Raw genomic sequence first — 22118 nt, 5'->3', positions numbered from 1 at the left:
GAGCCCTAGAGAGTCATTCAGAGACATTCGCTGGGTGTCTCCTGTTGGGAAGAACCTGTTTCAGGCTGTACAGAGGATAGTGTGGGGCCTGGGTCAGAGAGGGAATATACCTATAAATAAGTAAACTATCATCTTCACCCTCAAGGACATCGGTTGAATATTCCCTTATTCTCTAGAATAATTAATTTGCGTTCCAATTTGTATGAAAAAATTATTTCTAAAAGCTGAGCTGAACTTTTTTTTCTTTCTTGTTTTCGAGGTTGAGGGCTAAGGTAGTAGCGTAAACCCTAGAGTAACTGATCAAGTTAACCCACTTCTTCCTTGTGCTGCCATTTTCCTCTGTGCTTGTGTGCTTGATTGGAAGGAGGGGGAGGGAATGCAACCCTTGTGGCACCTTGATTTTGACTTAGTGAAATGGATTTCAAACTTCAGACATCAGAACTGTCAGAGAATAAATGTGTAAGGTTTTAAGGCACCAAGTTTGTGATAATTTGCAGTACCACAGCCAGAGAAAACGCATACACCCACTCTGCAGAACTCCTGTACCTCTGGACTATTATATCTTTTTTTCTTTACCTGGGGCAAAGATCCCTGTCCAGCCTCAGAGGCAGGAGGGCAAAAAAAGAAAGAAAAATGAATTACCAAGAGGAAAAATACTCCAGAGCATGTTTTGAAAATATTTTTTATGTCGTGTCTTGATTATTCCTTCAATATTTGTGGACCGTCTAGATCCTTAATTGCTTTCCTTCTCTCTTTTCACCCGTTTTTCACCCTTCTCTCTTTTCACGCGTTTTGTCTATTTTACCTCTTATTAAAGAGAATGAGAGGATGTTAAAAATAAACTTACTTTATAGAAGATTTGAAATATGGAGGGAGATAAAAATTAACACAGAACTATCTGCAAGCTGTTTTCATTCCTGCCCCTCTGTGGCTGCTCTCCAATAGGCTTCTGTTATTGGCTGTGAAATATGAAATGGTTCATCCCTAACGCCCCCAGACTGAAGCCCATACATATTACCTTCCAGAGTGCGCGTTTATCTGAATGTATATGAATGTGGGTTATTAAAGGTTACCAATCCTGGCAAAAAGAATGGCAAGAAGCAATAGGCAGAATCAACTGAATGAGTGAAGTTAATACATGTTTAAATCATTATTTAATGTTGGTTGAAAAATGTTGTCAAGTTCCTTGCCTTAATATAGGACTGATTCTGTGCATTGGAACTGTAGCATCTGGGATTAAGAAATCATTCTTTAGAGCTATGGAGAATCGTGCCTGTATTACATGATTACATATCTAGAGTTATTAGAGTGAGCAAGTTGATTATAGAAGGACTATCTAAAGAAACTTATGGATATGGCAGTCATGTTTTGCCTCTGGTAACATGACAGTTAAAAGGTAATTTTTTTTTTTTTTTTTGAGATGGAGTCTCAGTCTGTTGCCCAGGCTGGAATGCAGTGGCGCGATCTCAGCTCACTGCAACCTCCGCTTCCCGGGTTCAAGTGTCAGCCTCCTGAGTAGCTGGGATTACAGACATGCACCATGACACCCAGTCAATTTTTTGTATCTTTGGTAGAGATGGGGTTTCACCATGTTGGCCAGGCTGGTCTCAAATTCCTGATCTCAGGTGATCCACCCACTCTGGCCTTCCAAAGTGCTAGTATTATGGGCATGAGCCACCACGCCCAGCCAAACGGTAAATTTAATCTATGTTCCCTGAGTCTCAAAAGTTATATCCAGAGTTTCAATCTTTGTCTTTGCTGAAGAACCCCCAAAAGAGAAAAGGCATGGCTCAACTCAGAACAAAGGGAAAGTAAGAGAAGGCTCCCATCTTTAATTCTAATGGAATAAAAAAGCCATATTCAGATTTGTTGCAATAATATAATATGTATCAATTAATGTGGATTTAACCAAGTCTAAGAAGTTTTCAAATGAAATCTTCACATAATACATACATAAAAGAAAGTGAAAGTTAAACTCACTGGTTATGTACATGAATTGAAACAATGGCTATCACCTTCTCCACTTTTGCTCATGAGCTGTCCATTTTTCTTAGTATAGACTCCATATCCATATATCCATATTAATAATATGAATTATTAACTTTCTGTAGTCACCAGTGGAATGATATACTTTGCAAATCAGCCCTAAACTGGTGTTCTTTATCCTTCGTATGTGTTGACAGTATATTTCGTAACTGACACGTTGCTACTCTTTCTCACCTCTCTTCATCTTCTGAAGTACAACTTTGCCTTCTAGTGTTTCAGTGCCAGCCAGTTATCACCTCTCACAATCAATGAGCGAAGAGTCTCTGGCACTATACAATATGAACTGTCTTATTAATGAACAGACAGAAATAGGCTTTACAATTGGCACACTACTCAGAGGAATTTTGTCAGGCAAAAGCAGTTTCATGGCAATTCACTCATATTAAGAAACTGTTGCCAGAGTTTGAAGGCTAGAATATACTGAAGAGAAAATAATGCTACTTTTGTTCACTGAATACTTATCCTGTTGGGCTTTATTTATTTTGCTATTGAATTCTATTCTGACTTTTTTTTCTTTGTCATTCTTAAGCATAAGAAATTTACAACTCTCCCTCTTTCAGGCCTTTCCCCCCTGAAAAATTCTTAAATCATAATGATTGAATGGTACACAGCTGTGGCTTAAAATGTATACTTTCTGTTAAAAGAGCAAACGAGCTAAATGCATTCTTCGTATCAATATGACAATCTTAAATTTCTGTTGAAAAAGTATTTAGAACACATGTTCCGTGATGCAAGTAATCATGCGTCTTGGCAAAGAATCTGTGAAGTGACATCCCAGTACTTTGTAAGGATCCTTGAGAAAGAAATACTAATATATGGAAGCAAGAAAAATTCTACTTAAGTTAAAGGAACTGTCAAACTTGGAGAAGGGACCACTGTGCCAAATTCCAGGTTAAAAAATCTTTTCTATGTTTAATAATGTTAGGACTCAGTTTCTTTATTTTAAAAGAGTTTTAATTAAAGACTCTCCAAGATTCTTCCTAGGTGCTGCATTTCAAAATGGAGTGCCTTGCACCTTAGATTGATTTGCATGTCCTCTTCACACCCACTTTGAGTTTTAACACATCTGCTTTTAAAAGATGCTTAAATTGATGGCCAGCTGTGTTTCTCCTAGCATTACCTCATATCAAGGACTTCTTTTGTACAGTAGCGTGTAATCAGCTTAATAAACATCATTAAAAGCTGTCGTAGAACTTGCAAATGGAACTACTAGTTTTAAAGGTATCTGTTCTATCTTTCCATCCCTGAAAATAAATAGCTAAATCATGCCCTTTACCAAATGACATATCTGTGATACCTGTAGGTTTTCCCAGTACTAAGTGTCCAAGAAGTAGACAAAAATTGTAAATATTGAATCAAATGTCACCAAAATTAGACTGATTATGTACTTAGGAACTCTCAAGATGGAACAGAACTGAGTGCTGTAGCACAGAATCAGATTAGCCAGTGGACTGAAATTGATCTGGAAAGAGGTGATCCCTTGGTGATTAAGCCAAAGAAATCAAATCCTAGCCAGAAACCATTAGCAACCGATTAGTGTCAAGTGAGTAGGTGGTTTCATGGCTGCATGAAAGCTTTTTAAGTGCGTAAGTGGCGATTTCCTGTTGTTCTGAGCTCAACAGATTTATTTCAGGAACATTTCTAAAGCTCAGAACCTAGAGAAGTAAAGGTATATGATCTCTTCTCACTTTAGATATTTTTTCCTGTGGAATAAATAATCAATTTTTGTGTCTTCTCATCCCTGCAGATTTTTAAAAATCCTTTTTTCTCATCAATAGCCATGGAATGTGAAACACCCCCAAAACATCATATGTGACTTATTTTATTTAATGATAGTTCAGTATCTTTAATCCTAACTCAGGTATCTTATCTTATAAACTTTACTTGGTTTTTTTGTTGTTGTTTTTTTTGTTTTTTGAGACAGGGTCTTGTTCTGTCCCTAAGGCTAGAGTGCAGTGGCACTGTCATAGCTCACTGCAGCGTTGAACTCCCAGGCTCAAGCAGTACCCCTTGTATTCTCAGCCTCCTTAGTAGCTGGGAATACAGGTGCATATCACCATGCCTGGCAACTAAAAAAAAAAAAAAAACTTGTAGAGACGGGATCTCCCTATGTTGCCCAGGCTGGTCTCAAACTCCTGGTCTCAAGGGATCCTCACACCTCATCCTCCCAAAATTCTGGGATCATTAGAGCCTCCCAAAGTGCAGGGATTCCAGGCATGAGCCACTACTCCTGGCCTGTAATTTAATAGGTATTCTTTTCTCTGCGGTCATAAAGAAAGTAAATTTTAATCCAATGGAATAAGACAGCTAAGTAAAAATTTATACAGATAACAGAAATAGTTTTCTGCCAATTACATTTTGGAAATTATAGGTCTAATTTTGAGTGTAGATATTTGGCCATATGGCATATTTCGATAAGAATACCTGAAGTGAGTGAGACAGGCAAAATAAAGAAGAAATAATAGTGAAGTATAAATGCTGTTAATAGAAGTTGAACTTAATAGAACAGACTGCTTTCTAAAAGCTGACATACTTCAAAATTTGAGGTTAGAAAATATTAATTGGCCATGTGGCTAGTCACTACAAAACAATAATTAGCTTTATGTTATTCAAGCACATATTTCCATGATTGTGCTGAAAAATCTTGAGTTGGGGCCAGAATTAATAGACTTCTAGAGACATCGTGTTCCTTCTAGTGGCTTTAATGTTAAATATATGAAGGCTGGTTCTGTCTAATAATTTATGCTTCCAAAGCTTCTTGAAGTCACTTTGACTTAACATGCTAAGCTAACTAAAGCCGTTGAGAATTTTACAGATTCTTATTGATGCCTAATAAAATAATAACATAAATTTCTTCAGGTGGGTGCTAAGGCATAGTTATCCATTAGTGATGGGTTTCTCAGCCCCCAGCCCACCTCCTCCCTCCTTTATTTCTTCCAGCAAACTCAGTTCCTCTACGGACATGGTGACTTTTTACCAGCTTTCAGGCCATTATCCTGCTTTCTGTGCTCAAGTTCTTTGTCCTCTTGTCAAGAATAGCAAAAAAAAAAAAAAAAAAAAAAAAAAAAAGGCCAGGCGTGGTGGCTTATTCCTGTAATCCCAGCACTTCGGGAGGCCAAGGCGGACGTTATCACTAGAGACCAGGAGTTGGAGACCAGCCTGGTCAACATGGTGAAACCCCATCTCCGCTAAAATACGAAAAAGTGTGGCGGTGGCTGCTTGACTGCTGAGGCAGGAGAATCACGTGAGCCCGGGAGGGGTGGAGCCTGCAGTGAGTCAAGATGGCACCGCTGCACTCTAGTCTGGTGACAGAGGGATAATCTGTCTAAAAAAAAAAAAAGCAAAAAAAACCCTATGTCCAAAATCTGTCTTTGAAACCAAGCAAATCATTTCATTTCTGTGGGCTTCTTTGTCTTTTATGCAAAATGGAGAGAGTTTTGTGAATGAATCTCAGAAACAGGTTTGAAAGTTTCTCTGTATAATGGCGACTACATACCTCTAGTGCTGCCACCCCATTGTGGGCAGTGGGCTGGGCAGTGGGCTGGGCAGTGTCAGAGGCTGGGGTCCTTAGGAGCCATGGCTAAGTGGGGGATTAGACAGCACTGGTCCTCAGCTGCCTGTCTGAACCAAGAAGAATCCAGATTTTCTATCCTTGGCAAAGCAGCCTTGCAGAAAAAGTTTACTGAAATATCAAGTTCACTAAGAAGGTGGAGAACAAAATCTGGAAGCCAGAGGAGAGTATCTAAAATGGTAAGGTTAGAATCACAGGGTAGGCGCAAAAGGCAAAGCTTGGAGAGACCCATGAGGCCTTTGGGGAGGGAGGAGGAGGCAGCCTTCCAGAGAAACCTATAACTGAGTCTCTGAGAGACAGGGAGAAAGCATGAAGATGCTGAGTAGTTTTGGACACGTCAGTCATGAGTCTTTCCTGGTATCTCACCAATGAGTCCTTTGGGAGCTTAAATCTTTGAATTTTAGAACATGAAGTCTCTGTAGACTTTTGTCCAGCTCTTAGTTGCACATTTGAATGAGTTTATTGTCTACTGTGCATAAAAAGAAATGAAACAGGCCAAGTGGGACTCCGGTGAACGGGGGAGTCCGTAACCAACAGGTAGAAATTGCGCCTAGGCTTCAACTGGTGGGTAACATGTAGGACAACGTACGAAGTGGCCAGATAACCCAGGATTTCAAAAAGCACTTGAACTACTTCTTACCTTCATATGAATTCTCTTTTTTAATATTGGAAGATAAATCAAGGAAATTGAGTTTGCATCCCTCAATCTAGCCAAATCTTTTGTTTTACTCAATAAAACACAAAAGTTTAGAAAAGTAATCACGTCACACATGTGTTTAATGTTAGAGCCTAGGCTAGAATGCAGTCTCTTGATTCTCAGTTTAGTCTTTTTTATAAATGATTATAAAGTTCAGGGAGGTTGTTTGTAAGTGAAGTAGGCTGGGAGGAAGAATTTCAAGTTATATTATTTGGTGAACTAGAGTAAAATGTAGCTCTGTAGAAATACCTCAAGTATTTAAATTTCCTTGAATTTGAAACTATCTCAATTATTTTCACCAAACCCGTGAATAAGGAGTGATATATGGGAGAGGTTTTTTATACTTACTAATTGAAAATTACTTTCATAAAATAAACAGGAAAACACACTATTACTGGGTCTAAACATTAAGTTGCCTACAATGGAAATCTGCCTTTTCCTTGATAATGACATTTTATGTAAGTAAAAGTAAACTCATTTCTTAAAAACTCTGTAGAATTGTTTATGATAAATAAGGTTCGAAAATAATAAAGAACTGTAAGTTTCTTCTTCTGTAATAATGTATTTACCTTAATAATCCCTGTTCCAAAAAATTATTAGCTCAAAAAATATCTGGCATTACATTTAGTTACTCTTCAAGGGGTGTGTGTTTGTGTGTGTGTTTGTGTGTGTGTGTAACAAGTATCTTTACTACTGTTTTTATATCTCCATTTATTCTCTTTCACCCAAACACTGTCTGTACCATTCAGTTTTGCTTAGATAAAAGAGATGGAGGAGATGGAGATGTTCCTGTGCATATCACATAAGTCAATAGTTAATTTTTACCAATAGATTCTTATAGTCTTGTCTACCTTGATCATGATTATGTTACTTGACAGTACAAGAAGACTCTTTTTTTTTTTTCAAATGATGGTAGAATTAGCATTTAGTGCAGGGGAAAGTAGAGTATGTGATTTCGGGCATTTGAAAGTTTACTGTGACTGAATTGCTGAATTCGTTACACTTGTGATATATTTGTTTCTTTGATGGGCCCACCACAGTGCTAGGCATAAAAGCTACGAAAGTATAAACCTCATGTCTGTACACAAGAAGGTAATGTTAGTGAGACAAGGTTCACCTACAAAGTGAAATAAGTGACGTTCTCTTGAAGTGACGCCTGTTTGTCCAGAAAGGTGACCAACTTGGCTGTAAAAGTGTGGGAAGTAGGAAGCATTCCAACTTCCTACTGAGGAAGATTATAAAATCTGTAATGCTGGAGATCTTTTCAGAAGCCACCGAATAGACAATCATATATTTGTGAATTTTAAAGGTATGGTGTAAAGGTATGGTTTTGCTTACCATAAGGCAACAGGACTAGATAATTTATAGTTGTGACTTGTGTGGGTTTTTAATGATTTTTATGTTTTTAATATGATTTTAATGTGATTAATATCTTGGCTAAAATGGATACAGTGACAAATAGTATATAAAAAGTTGTAACCGGGTGCCATGGCTCATGCCTGTAATCCCAGCACTTTGGGAGACCGAGGCGGGTGGATCACTTGAGGTCAGGAGTTCGAGACCAGCCTGGCCAACATGGGGAAGCCCCGTCTCTACTAAAAATACAAAAATTATCCGGGCGCGGTGGCAGGTGCTTGTAATTCCAGCTATTCGGGAGGCTGAGGCAGGAGAATCGCTTTAACCCAGGAAGCGGAGGTTGCAGTGAGCCGAGATCATGCCACTGCACTCCAGCCTGGCAACAAGAGCAAAACTCCATCTCAAAAAAGAAAAAAAAAGAAGGACCGGGCGCAGTGGCTCACACCTGTAATCCCAGCTCTTTGGGAGGCCGAGGCTGGCGGATCATGAGGTCTGGAGAGCGAGACCATCCTGGCTAACACGGTGAAACCTTGTCTCTACAAAAAATACAAAAATTAGCCGGGCATGGTGGCGGTCGCCTGTAGTCCCAGCTACTCAGGAGGCTGAGGCAGAGAATCACTTGAACCCAGGAGGCAGGGGTTGCAGTGAGCCGAGAATGTGCCATTGCCCTCCAGCCTGGGCAACAGAGTAAGACTCCGTCTCAAAAAAAAAAAAAAGTTTCTAAACTAAGTAGTAATCAGGAAAGTGCAAAATAAAGGAAGGTACCATTTTTCACCCGAATTATTTGGAAAAAAATAATTTACATTTGATAATAGAAATATTTTGGCAGAAGTATTGAAAATGCGTATGCTCTACATTGCTGGCAGGAATGTCAGACTGGTGAGCCATTTCTTTGGATGACAGTTTGACCATATTTGAATTTTTTAATTAATTATCCAACAATTTTATTTCTCAGTATCTGGTCTAGGATGCAAAGATGTTCACTGATACATTTCCCATAATAGCAAGCCTTGATAACACATAAATGTCTATCAAGGGGAGAAAACTAAATAATTTATGATACAACCATTTTATGGAATCCTCTACAGCCACTGACAAAATTTAGAGTAATTTATATTTCCTAAAATAGGACCTTGAAGACAATCTTGTGTGCCAGACTCCAAGTTTTCCAGCTCTGAGTAGGAACTGGTGGGTGATGGTCAAGAGACACGTTAGCCTTATCTGAGCTGTTTCAATGTTTTACGCGTCATATCATGTGAAATTAAAAATAATGAATGAATAAAAATTAAAATTAAATAATGATTACAGCAGAAACTAGGGAAAGGCTGAGAATATTATTCTTTTGCCTTCCAATCTAATGGAAATATATCATTGATTAAGGACTGTTTTATTTAAGAGCTACACTTGGAAAGAATTTTTAGTTCCTCTGATCCAGTATCAATATTCTGTAGCTTACAAGAATATTCATTAATTTATTCATGCTTTCTGTCATTAATTCAATGTGTATTTACTTATTCAACACCAACTAAGACCCAGACACTGTGGATATGAATGTGATCATAATGGTTGCTGTCATCAAGAAGCGTAAAGAGAGGCCGGGCGTGGTGGCTCAAGCCTGTAATCCCAGCACTTTGGGAGGCCGAGGCGGGCGGATCACGAGGTCAGGAGATCGAGACCATCCTGGCTAACACGGTGAAACCCCGTCTCTACTAAAAATACAAAAAACTAGCCGGGCGCGGTGGCGGGCGCCTGTAGTCCCAGCTACTCGGGAGGCTGAGGCAGGAGAATGGCGTAAACCCGGGAGGCGGAGCTTGCAGTGAGCTGAGATCCGGCCACTGCACTCCAGCCTGGGTGACAGAGCAAGACTCCGTCTCAAAAAAAAAAAAAAAAAAAAAAAGAAGCGTAGAGAGAGAGACAGAGACAGAGAGGCTTGCACTCTGTTGAGAACAGTCCTTAAGACAATTTAAACACTGGTGTATGACTAGTACAGGATATGATGGGAGTACGTGGGCTCAGAAACCTTCCTCGTAGCCCCTAACTCCCTTCTATAAACCACAAAACTTTGGCTTCCTAGTGACTTGTTTCCAAACAATGTGACATGATCATCCACCCCTGGATTTTAGCCAGCCCTGCTGCAGAAACTCTTCAGAGACAGGCTTTGATTTAGCTGTGTCTCTCTGTGGAGAGAGGTTTCCTCTTTACCTCGTGACCCTAGTAATTAGATATAAGGCCAGTCTTCCCCAGAAAGCTTTCAAGGACAAAAAAACCTTGACCCAGCTTTCTTAGGTCTTGTTTTCTTATATTTTTTTATGTTCAAAACTTTACTAGGGAAAAACCAAGGTATCTGTGTGCTTAATGTACTGTTTGCTAATGGTGCGCTGTAAAACACTGGTTTTCTCACAATATCAATAGGTAGACTACAGAAATTTTCAGACCCTTTGCATCATGTTGCATCATGAATCTCCAAGTTGCATCATGAATCTCCAAAAGACATCAAAGCTTGTTTTACCTCACATCCCTTGGGTCTGTGGGTGATGCAGTTATTATCTGGCAAATTCATATTTATGTTTCATATTTATAATTTATATTTGTATTAAAAATTCATATTTATCTATAAATTATATTTATATTCAAATTTATATTTCTTGTATAAAATACAAGAAACCACAGTTTTGGAAATTCTTTTCAAATGTCAGTATGAAAATGTCAGTAATCACCTTCCATTCGAATCAAGTTTTCCTTAGTTACCTTAGGTAAACTACTATTAATATCACCCATGCCCCATGACCAATATGTTTTTATTATTATTTTATTCCTTATAATGTGAAGTATCAAAACTGGGAAACTAGAGAAAAGGGATAATTTTGCTTGTTACTCATAATGTCACCTGTAAGTTTATCTGTGTGTATATGTTCACAGGACCATAGCCACCACACGTGGTTTCATATATGTAAAGAATTTAATATTGTTTCCTATGATTTTTTGCTCTGTGGTCTTTATCATCATCATTTTAATTGAAGCACTATTTTCTTGTCAGTAATTTATGAATCATCTCCTTACTTGAAGGAGTTAGTTTCCTTCCAATCATCTCCTGTGGTAAAAACTGCAAAGAACACTTTAACCTTCATTTTATTTTCATTATCATCAGACAGATCCCTCAAAGACTCATCCTCCTTTGAAACTGACTATTGTAAAGCTCTTTCATGTACCTTACTGAAGATGACTCTTTAAGCTACCCAGCCACCCCTGTGGTTTTAACAAATGGTTCCTTGACAAACACTGTTGTTTATTTCCCGTCAACTAACTCTAAAGGGGCCATAACAGCTCCATGTTGAACCAGTGAGACCGCTTTTAGGTGAACAAAATGAGACATTGATGGTACCCTTTCCGGGTGCACTTACAGAGGATTTTCATGATGGGGCCATTATTTTAGTTAAAAATTTAGCTGATGGTATAGTCACCAATGCTTTCAGTAGTTTGGTAGAAATATGTTTGTAAATACAATACGTATTTTATTGTATCATCTGATAGGAAGTCAACTTCTGATACTGATTAACCAGCTAAAACTCTACCTTCCTTTTTCTTTTCAAACCAGACTTTGCTGAACAAATAATTTCGTATACCTTTTCTACCAGCAGAAAAAAAAATAACATATAAATCTCTTTGTTATTGAACTGACTTATTCAGAACTCAAACTCTGTCAAGTTTTGGTCATTCAGACTAGTGATTTGTCATGGTGGACCCCTGTGGACTTCAATAGGGATGGCAGGCACCATATTTCAGAGACCAAAGAAGAGACCCAGAGCCAGTGAACGTGATATAGGGTTTAATGAGGGGATTTACATAGGGTGGTTCAGTGGTGATGGGCTGGATAGGAGAACAGCTACCGTTTGTGAAAAGCATGCAGTAGTTTTTTGTTTGTGTTTTTGTTTTGAGACTGGGTCTCACTCTGTCACCCAGGCTGGAGTACAGTGGTACAGTCACGGCTAACTGCAGCCTCCACCTCTCCCAGCTCAAGCAATCCGTTCATCTTAGCCTCCTGAGTAGCTGGGACTACAGGCACATGCCAGTATACCCAGCTAATTTTTTGTATTTTTGGTAGACAGTGGGTTTCACCCCATTGCCCAGGCTGGTCTCGAACTCCTGGGCTCAAGCAGTCTGCCCGCCTCAGCCTCCCAAAGTGCTGGGATTACAGGCATGAGCCACTGCACCCAGCCAAAAGCATGCAGTTTACATAGCATTTTCATTTACCACCTTCCAGCCAGCTACCTCCACTTGGTAACCTTCATTCAATCCAAAACAAAAGGCCTCAATCCCCTGTATGGCCTGGATTCCATGGGATGGGCTGGAGGTTCAGATGTTCCTCGCCGGAAGAGAATGAATCTCTGGGTTGGCCATTCCTGGATTCCTTAACTTGGAACTCTGAACACACATTCTTCTTAGCCCATAAGGTCATTCTCAGGGTGTGCTTCAGTTAAGTTTCTGCTGTCAGGTGCATCTGCCATATATGATTTTCTTAACACATATTTATTGAGCACCTGTTATTTGCCAGGCAGTATTCTAGCCCAAGGAATGGAGTCATGAACAAGACAGACAAAAATATTTTCTTGGCTGAGGCAGGTGGGTCACAAGGTCAAGAATTTGAGATCAGCCTGACCAACATGGTAAAACCCCGTCTCTACTAAAAGTACAAAAATTAACCAAGCATGGTGGCATGTGCCTGTGATCCCAGCTACTTGGGAGGCTGAGGCAGGAGAATCGCTTGAACCTGGGAGGTGGACGTTGCAGTGAGCCGAGATCACGCCACTGCTCTCCAACCTGGATGACAGAGCGAGACTCCGTCTCAAAAAATAATACTAATTTCTTAATGGAGTTTACATTCTAGTGGGAGAGGAAATGCAATAAATAGAATGTGAGAAGGTGATCATTGCTGTAGAGAAAAGAATAAATCAAAGAAAACCGAAAGGAATGCCATGAGTGGAAGGAGGTTGCCAATTTAAATAGGGCCATCGTGGAGGACCTTACTGAGAAGGTGACAAATGAGGAAAACCCTGAAGTAGGAGAGACAGTAGGGCACACTTGAATGTAAGGAAAGAACCTGCCTGGTGAGAACAACAGCAAGGACCAATAATTCAATATTATTGGGAATTATGTCTACTAGGAAGACCACTGAAATTAGGAATTAGGAAACGTAGGCATTAGGGTGAGCTCCTGGTATATCCACCTGTGTGGGCATTAGCAAGTCACTTAACATCTCTAGCATTCAGGTGTAAAATACAAGGATGAGCCGGGGAAATTGAATCATTTTGGAATTTCTTACTCACTCAACTATTTGTTTAATAAAAATGGAGTCATTAAGAGGCCGTTAGATGGATGTAGAGAAAGGGAACCCTTGGTGGGAAGGTAAATTAGTACAGCCATTATGGAAAGCAATATGGAAGGTCCTCAAAAAATTAAAAATAGAACTACTAGCAGTCCCACTACCGGGTATATATTCAAAGAAAATGAAGTCAGTATATCAAAGCGATATTTGCACTTTCATGATTATTGCAGCACTATTCATGATAGCCAAGATCTGGAATCAGCCTAAGCATCCATCAGTGGATGAATGAATAAAGAAAATATGGTATATATACATAGGGAATACCATTCAGCCTTAAGAATAAGAAAATCTTGTCATTTGCAACATGGATGAACCCACAGGACATTATGCTAAGTGAAATAAACCAGGCACAGAAAGACAAATACTACATGATCTCACTTACATGCGGAATCTAAAAAAGTCAAACTCTTAGAAGCAGAGAGTAAAAGAGTGGTTACCATGGAGAAGGCAAGGTTTAGAGAAATGATGATCAAAGGATACAAAATTTTTGTTGAATGGGAGGAACAACTTCAAGAGCCCTAGTGTCCAACATGGGGACTATTGTTAATGTATTGTATACTTGAAAAAAAAAATTAAGTAAAAATGCTACTTGCTTGGAAGAAAAAAAAAAGGCTAGATAGCATTTAGCACTTTTAATTCACAAAGCAGGGAAATAATGTGATGCATTTAAGAAAACTTCCCATCACAAATGCTTACAATAAAAGGGTTCAGTACTTAAATGTTAAACTTCAGTAGTCTGTAATTACACCAATGCCTCATTTCCTGAAACCGATCTGTGGGGTGGGACTAGATGTGATAAAGGTAAAAAAGATGTGATGATAGCAGATTTCATTTTTTCTTTTGAGTTTTATTTTATTTTTATTGACATATTTGTACATATTTATGGAATAAAGTATGGTGTTTCAACACATGTGTACATGCTCCTTAAAACCATTCTTTGTGGTGCCTTCAAGATAGTTTTGCTTAAGTAGCATGTGATGGTGAGTAGCGCTGTTCATATTAGGCAAGTTTCTATTTAGTTTGATCATTTCAACATTTGGCGTGATGTGCTCTGTGCCTGCTTTTTTAAAACTGAGATCAGATAATAATGTATTTGTTGCCACCTGAATGCACAACCAAGTCAGGAGGCTGATGCCCCCTCAGAGCAGAGCAAGGTAATGCTGCTTTCTGCATGTTACTTTCATGGTCTGTTATGTGTTTTTGTATTGTTTTATATAAATATGCTTTGCATAGAGTCACAAACAAAAGTAATGAATAGCTATATAAATACAGAGAGTCAGTTCCCTGTATATTTACATATTTTGGGTAACCTATGTTGATTAAAATCCACAGGGCTCAGATTGTCTTTGCAATAACAGTCCCTCATCTAGGAAAGGAAGAGTTTTAGAATCTTCTCGACAACCTTGAGTTTGTTTCTAGATTTTTCTACTTGGTAGCACTTTACAGCCATTTCTAGCAAAGAAGCACACTTTATCTTTCTCCAGATTGAAATGTTTTTTCCTTTCTGTTGAGGTAGGTGACACCGCAACTGATTCGTTATCACAAGGGCCATTTGAGGAAGATATCACCATCACGTGCTACTTAAGCAAAACCATCTTGAAGGCACCACAAAGAATGGTTTTAAGAAGCAGTTTAAGTGAAGTAAATCAGATTCAGGGTCACTCATTACTCAAGTTCTACCTGACACTGCTGAGCTGGAAAGCAAATTATCTGAGTCACCATAATCTGAGGGGTTTTTTGGCTTACATTTTGCTATCTCTCTGTTTTTGCAACAACAAAGTTCTAAGTTGATCTCAAATAAATTACAATTTTAATTTTATATAACAAGGGAATCTGTATTAACATAAATGATCGAAATCACTTCTTCCTACAGAGAAGGGAAGGAGTATGAGGGAACTAACATTTTTGCATCCGTACTATGCCCCAGATTCTGGGCTTACTAAGTAAGTAAGCAAGTGTGCCATCTCATTTAATTTCACTAGAGCATATCATTATTCCTTTTTTTTTTTTTTTGAGATGGAGTCTCACTCTGTCACCCAGGCTGGAGTGCAGTGGCACAATCTTGGCTCACTGCAACCTCCTCCTCCCGGATTCAAACCATCCTCCTGCCTCAGCCTCTCAAGTCGCTGAGATTACAAGCATGTACCACCACGCCCAGATAATTTTTGTATTTTTAGTAGAGATGGGGTTTTGCCATGTTGGCCAGGCTAGTCTCGAACTCCTGGTCTCCAGTGATCCTCCCACCTCAGCCTCCCAAAGTGCTGGGATTATAGGCATGAGCCACCACACCAGACCACATTATTTCTATTTTTAAATGGGGAAGTGAGCCTCAGAGACATCACACAAATCATATGTTAGGATATATCAAAAACCTTCCAAATTTCTGTGCTTTTTCCTAAAAAGCATGCTGACTATCTAGTAACCTATCCTACTGCTGTTGTTAATATTCACCTGACATAAAACTCAAGAACAGCACTGTGGCTGCAGTAGAGTCGGGGTAATCCAGGAAGCAAGGAGCCTGTCTCTTCTCCCCAGGTGCTCTCACTTCTGCATAGTGAGATTATTCAGGCTGAGCCTCACTTGGGACTGAGCCACCACCTGTACAATTCCTATCTTAGTAACAGCAGCTAGTGCCGAAACCTTGGAAAGGAACAATACTCTCAGGCTGAATTGAAACCCCTCTCTACTAAAAAAAATACAAAAAAAAAGTAGCCGGGTGAGGTGGCGGGCGCCTGTAGTCCCAGCTACTCGGGAGGCTGAGGCAGGAGAATGGCGTAAACCCGGGAGGCGGAGCTTGCAGTGAGCTGAGATCCGGCCACTGCACCCCAGCCTGGGCGGCAGAGCAAGACTTCGTCTCAAAAAAAAAAAAAAAGAAAAGAAAGTCGCATGCCAATTTACAATTGTGTATTCCAGGACAAAGACTGTGAAAAGGTTTTTGCATGTCTTTTACGATAACTAGTTTCACTGAATAGACTATTTCATAGCCCAGAAAGTCACTGTGTGACCAAAGAATCAGAAATAGAAACGTTGGCACCACTAAAGGATAGTTGTCTACTTAACAGATTATGATGTGATCTCCTGATGACTTTTCCAATCTGGAGAACCAGAAATGATTGCTTATACTCAGAGCACCATCTCATAGATGGTGCTATAGAAAGAAAATTCCTGTTCTCTCGACTCTTCTTTTTTTTTTTTTTTAACCCTTTGGTAACATCCAGCCCCTGAGTACCTGTGGCCTGTGTACCTGTTTGATCTGTGAATTTTGAGTTTTAAGCATTCCACCCTGAAAAGTGCAAAACCCCTTCTAAACTGGAGCGGAAGAATTTGGCTTCGTTATACTTTTAATGTAGCCTTTGTACAATCCTTTCTTGCTTCCTGCTCAGAATGGCGTTTTAGAATATGGATATCTCACACTCACACTGAAAAACCTAGACATCTATATGACCCTTTTGGTGAAAAATCCACCAACTGGCCCCTAGCATGGTTTCAACAGTTCAGAAGCCTTTTTCTAGCACTTCTTAAGCCGAATTCAACTTAACCTAACTAGTGACTGTGCATGTTTGTGTGTGTCGATGACAGAGGTCCAGAGGAACCAACTTAAGAACTGTAGTCACATTTTATAAGTGAAAGCATTATTGCTGCCCCAAGAACCTGACAACATTTTATGATATGATGCTGTTAATACCATAAGCCTGAAAAGAGCGGGGACTGTCTTGACACGTAGATTCACTTCCTGCAAAGAGAAAACAGGTTCTGATTTAATTATCTTATGGCTGTCTATATTTGTCTATTTGAGAGATGAGACTACTTTTATCATAACAAGAGATTGTTTCAAACCAAAGTAACTTTTTAAAAAATACCTTCAATATATTCACTTGGCTTTTAAAAATGTCACTTTGAAGCATCCCTTAGCAGTCATGTAAAACAATTTTATATATATGTATGGTATTTATAAATTATATATATATGGCTTGAATTATTTTCAAAACTTTGTAATTATCAGCAGAAAACAGAACTCAGATGGAAAACAGTAACCTTAGAAAGCAGAGATCTAAACTCTGGAAACTTATAATATGTTTGTTCTGTTAAAAATGACAATGTTATTGTCCAAAAATAAAATGGCCTTTAGAGTCAGAAAACCAGGACTTGGATCAATTGCATGACCATGGGCCAATCGTTACCACCCTGAAGGACTGTTGCCTCATTGAAAAAATGGTTATACAGGTTGAGTGTCCCTTATCTGAGATGCTTGCGACTATAAGTGCTTCAGATTTCAGATTTTTTGGGATTTTGGAATATTTGCATTCCACTTACCAGATTAACATCCCAAATCTGAAAATCCAAAATCTGAAAATTTTTGAGTACTGATGTGACACTCAAAAAAAATGCTCATTGGGGTATTTTGGATTTCTGATTTTTGGATTTGGGATACTTAACTTGTAATAGCAGTACTCACCTCTTTGAGTTCTTGCATGTTTCAAATGAGCCATGGGTATGAAATACTCAGCGTAGAGTGCACACACATGACCTTTGACAGGGTCTCTCCCCCTGTGTACGCTCAAGTCCTCAGACACTTTTTAAATTGTTGTAGTTCCTCCACTTGTCTTTCCACTGCTAAATCCCTAGAACCTAAAATAGTACTTGCCACTTCATAAGTGCACAAAAAGTACTTGTGGGAGTCAGGAAGACAGAGGGCAGGTAGGTGGGTTCTTGTTTTGTCTGATTTCCCCAGTATCCGAGTCTCCTGCTCTCTGCCTGGTCCCTTCATATTGATGACTTGGTAGCACTGCCTGCCTAAGAGCTTGGTTTCTGTTTCACTCCTGGATTACTGTTTCATGAGTCAACCATTTGGCTCTCAAACTCCACAGCTCCCCAGCAAGCCCATCACCTTCCCAGGTGAAGTCCATGCTCCTTAGAAGTCACTCCCATCTCTAGATCTGGCTGGTGTGCCCTTTGATTAGGCACAGCTATACTCTGTAAAGGCAAAGGGTATCATTTATAATCATAGTCAGAAAAAGTGAGGGTTGCAGACGGTGGTAGTCATTAGTAGTCTTTACCAAATATTTCTCCCCCTTTCTGGGTACATAAAAGAGTTGCACTCCCCTGACCCCTTCTAGACAGATATGGCCATGTGAGTTGCTTTAACACCAACTTGTGAACATGAACAGACATGTCACTCTAAGCATAAGTGGTAAGAGGAGGATTTGCCATGTCCCCTTTGCCGGTCTTGTTCAACTTGAAAGCCAGTTTCCATGAAAAAGTATTAGTATCACCATTGTGGGGGTAGCATTCCCTTGATCCAGGTCAGGAACATAGGGTTCTTCCCAGCTGTGGTTTAGGCCTCACCAGGAAAGTGTGGATTCTACAAGGATAGGAGATCAGGGGTCCATTCTCAGAAGCTCCAGACTGAGGTGTAACATGACCTTCAAGTCCTGATATTGAGAATCTTTCTGATGCCAGTACTTTATCTTTGACAAGTCATTCATGTATGATTTAAGAAAAGAGCTGAACAATTAGTAAGTAGGATGATATTTGTATATAGCATCTCAGAGATTACCAAACAGAGGAGTTTTAACTTGACTTCCAAAGTTTGAGTTGGAATTTTACACTTCTAAATTAGATTTAATAATTTTTCAAAGCTTCAGAAATAATAGGAAATTTATGAAGACCAGAAACCTCACATCAATTACATCAAGATAAATGCCAATGAGAGAGGGGAAGAAAAATACATAAGCATTACAAAACACAGACACTTTCACACAGAGATACACACACAGACATGTGATCCATATATAAACCTTTTCTACTAAGCAAAATAGAAACCAAAAATTGTTTTAATTACATTAATAAATAAAAAGAAAAGAAAAACCAGATCTAATGCCAGGCCATTCCAGTTTTGCTCCAGCCTGTGTCTCCTAAACAGCTTCAGGTGACTTCTGTGGTCTTCCATCTCCTATTTGAAAATGTGTTTTTGAACTAGATGACACCTACAGCCATGGAATTCAGAAGCCTATTGTCACTTTAAGGTGAGTGGGAACACATTTTGTTCTAGCTAGAAGACCAATTTAAATTAAACTGGAACATTTTGAAAAAAAATAAGCTTATTGATTCACTTATGCCTGACTCCTTCAAAACATCTTTTGAGTTAGGTTATGACAAGAGACATAAAAATAAAGTTAATAATAACATTGAATGCAAAAATTAGGTTCCAAGAAAGTACAAGAATGCGAATACACTTGCTGAAAGGGAAAATACAGCTGTGATTACATGTGAGATATGGCTGTAGGTTTCTTGAAAGTCAAAGTCAACGCAAAAAGTTTACCCATGACATTTGTATAGCTCTTAGGAAAGTCCAAAGTTTTCCAAATGTTAAAGGCATTTAAAAAAGACTGTCCATATGGCACATTTTTAAAAAGAAAAGAAAAGAGAAAAAGAAAGAAAACCTAAAGAAATAAGCAATATCTCTGAATAGGCAATTCACAGAAAGAGAAACCTAAATGGGTAGTAAATATTAAAAGATGCCCAAACTCTTTCAAAATTAGGAAAATACTAATTAAATCATTGATAAAGTGTCAGTCTATAATCATCAGATCGACAAAAACTAAAAAGTTGCATAACATCAAATGCTGGTGAAGAGATATAGAAATGGAATCCCTGATACCTTGCTGGTGAGGATATAATCTAATAGAGCTATTTGGGAAAATAATCTCACTGAGTTTGCTGACATTTAGTATGGATATACCCAACAATCCAACAATTCTACTGCTGAATATACCCTCCACGAATCACTCAGGTGCTCAAGGATAAGATGTGTTCATGTTCATGGTAGAGCTGTTACTGTTAGTAGACTTACCAATGTATGAATAGCATGGCGTGTAATGGAATGTAAAAAGCAATCACTTATGCTTATGTGTAGCATCATGAGTAGATCTTTAAAAACAGTGTTGAATAAGAAAAGTTAGAAAGATACTTATACCACAGTATCATCTATGTAAATTAAGCACAGTGAATGCCAAAATTTTTCACATCTTCTGTGTGTGTGTGTGTGTGTGTGTGTAAAAGGTAGAATGGATGAACATATATATTATAAATAGTATATATTTCATATATATTATAAAAGCTGACTATGGTTGGAGGGGGCTGTGAGATTAGAGACAGAAGATAATAGAGAAAAAAGTAAAACCAAAGTAAATGAAACAACATAGAAGCATTCTATAGCTTGATGATGATAAAATGTCATGCAGTTCATGATCATCTTAAATTTTCTTATCAAAAGTCCATATTTAAAAAAGTTTTCTGAACATTTAAAAGTTGAGGAAAAAACAAAATTAAGAACATGTGAACAATACCATAAAAACACCAACTCTATTTGAGAGCCTTCATGAAAGCTCAACTTGAGTCTCATACAATGAGAACTTACGGTAGTTTTAAAGGATTAGTCTTTCTCACTTGGGGAGAGAAAATGTAATAATACCTCCTTACAGTTAACTGCAGTTGAGGACAGAATTCATTCATTTGAGTTCTATGTTAGTCTGTTCTTGTGTTGCTATAAAAAAAATACCTGAGAGGCCGGGCACGATGGCTTACGCCTGTAATCCCAGCAGTTTGGGAGGCTAAGACAGGCAGATCACCTTAGGTCAGGAGTTCGAGACCAGCCTGGCCAACATGGGAAAACCCTATCTCTACTAAAAATACAAAAACTAGCCTGGCATGGTGGCCCATACCTGTAATCCCAGCTACTCGGGAGGCTGAGGCAGGAGAATTGCTTGAACCCAGGAGGCAGAGGTTGTGGTGACCCAAGATCGTGCCATTGTACTCCAGCCTAGGCGACAGAGCAAGACTTGATCTCAAAAAAAAAAAAGAGAGAAAAGAGAAAAGAAAAGAAAGAAAAGGGAAGGGAAGGGAAGGGAAAAGAAAAGAAGAAAAGAAAAGAAAAGAAAAATACCTGAGACTGGGCAACTTTACAAAAAAGAGGAGTTTAATTCTCTTGAGGTTCTGGAGGCTGTACAAGCACAGCACCAGCATCTGCTTGGCTTCTGGGGAGACCTCAGGGAGCTTTTACTCATGGCAGAAGGTGAAGCAAGAGCAGGTATGTCACATGGCAAAAGCAGGAGCAAGAGAGAAAGAGAGACAATGGGAGATACCACACACTTTTAAGCAACCAGATCTCACAAGACCTCACTCACTGTGTGGAGGACAGCCCCAAGCTATGAAGGATTTGCCCTGATGACCCAAGTACCTCCCACCAGGTATAACTGCTCAGTGGATTCTCCTTGCCCACTGCCTAGACAGAGCTGATTTATCAAGGCAAGGGAATTGCAATACAAAAAGAGTAATTCACACAGAGCCGTCTGTACAGGAGACTGGAGTTTTATTATTACTTAAATCAGTCTCCCCCAAAACTTGGGGATCGGAGTTTTTAAGGATAATTTGGCAAGTAGGGGCTCAGGAAGTGGGGAGTGCTGATTGCTTGGGTTGGAGATGAAATCATAAGGCATCAAAGTGAGTTTTTCTTGCTGTCTACTGTTCATAGGTGGGACTGCAGAGCTGGCTGAGCCAGATTACCAGTCTGGGTGGCGTCAGCTGGTCCATCCGAACAGAACACAGGGTCTGCAAAGTATCTCCAGCACTGATCTTAGGCTTTACAACAGTAATGCTATTCCCAGGAGCAATCTGGGGAGGTTCAGACTCGCAACCAGAGGCTGTATGGCTCCTAACTGTAATTTCTAATCTTGTAACTAATTTGTTAGTCCTACAAGGGCAGACTGGTCCCCAGGTAAATAGAGGGTTTATTATCATCTTTATTTCAAAGTTAAACTATGAACTAAATTCCTTCCCAAGGTTAGTTTGGCCTACACCCAGGAATAAATAAGGACAGCTGAGAGGTTAGAAGCAAGATGGAGCTGGTTAGGTCAGGTCTCTTTCCCTGTCATAATTTCCTCAGTTATAATTTTTGCAAAGGCGGTTTCACAGGCTCCACCTCCAACACCAAGGATTGTATTTCAACATGAGATTTGATGGGGACATATATCCAAACTATATCAAGTCCTGATTTATATGAGGTC

The 22118-nt window shown here is 39.1% G+C and overlaps 1 protein-coding gene and 1 long non-coding RNA gene across 10 annotated transcripts in view; one reads left to right on the top strand and one right to left on the bottom strand.

Annotated features, from left to right (window-relative positions):
• The window catches only part of DLGAP1 (DLG associated protein 1), a 961867-nt gene that overhangs the window by 422886 nt on the left and 516863 nt on the right, over window positions 1-22118 (top strand). The window lies entirely within an intron of this gene.
• Window positions 18931-21136, bottom strand: LOC141409056 (uncharacterized). Its single transcript, XR_012427311.1, has 3 exons — window positions 20999-21136; window positions 20778-20875; window positions 18931-19040 (listed from the first exon to the last, which is right to left on the bottom strand). It is a non-coding gene; the product is annotated as an uncharacterized lncRNA (long non-coding RNA).

This window comes from Macaca fascicularis, chromosome 18 (assembly GCF_037993035.2).
Source record: "Macaca fascicularis isolate 582-1 chromosome 18, T2T-MFA8v1.1".
NCBI classification, from domain to species: domain Eukaryota; kingdom Metazoa; phylum Chordata; class Mammalia; order Primates; family Cercopithecidae; genus Macaca; species Macaca fascicularis.
The sequence above is the reverse complement of the archived record's forward strand: the minus strand, read 5'-3'. Positions and strand labels throughout refer to the sequence as shown.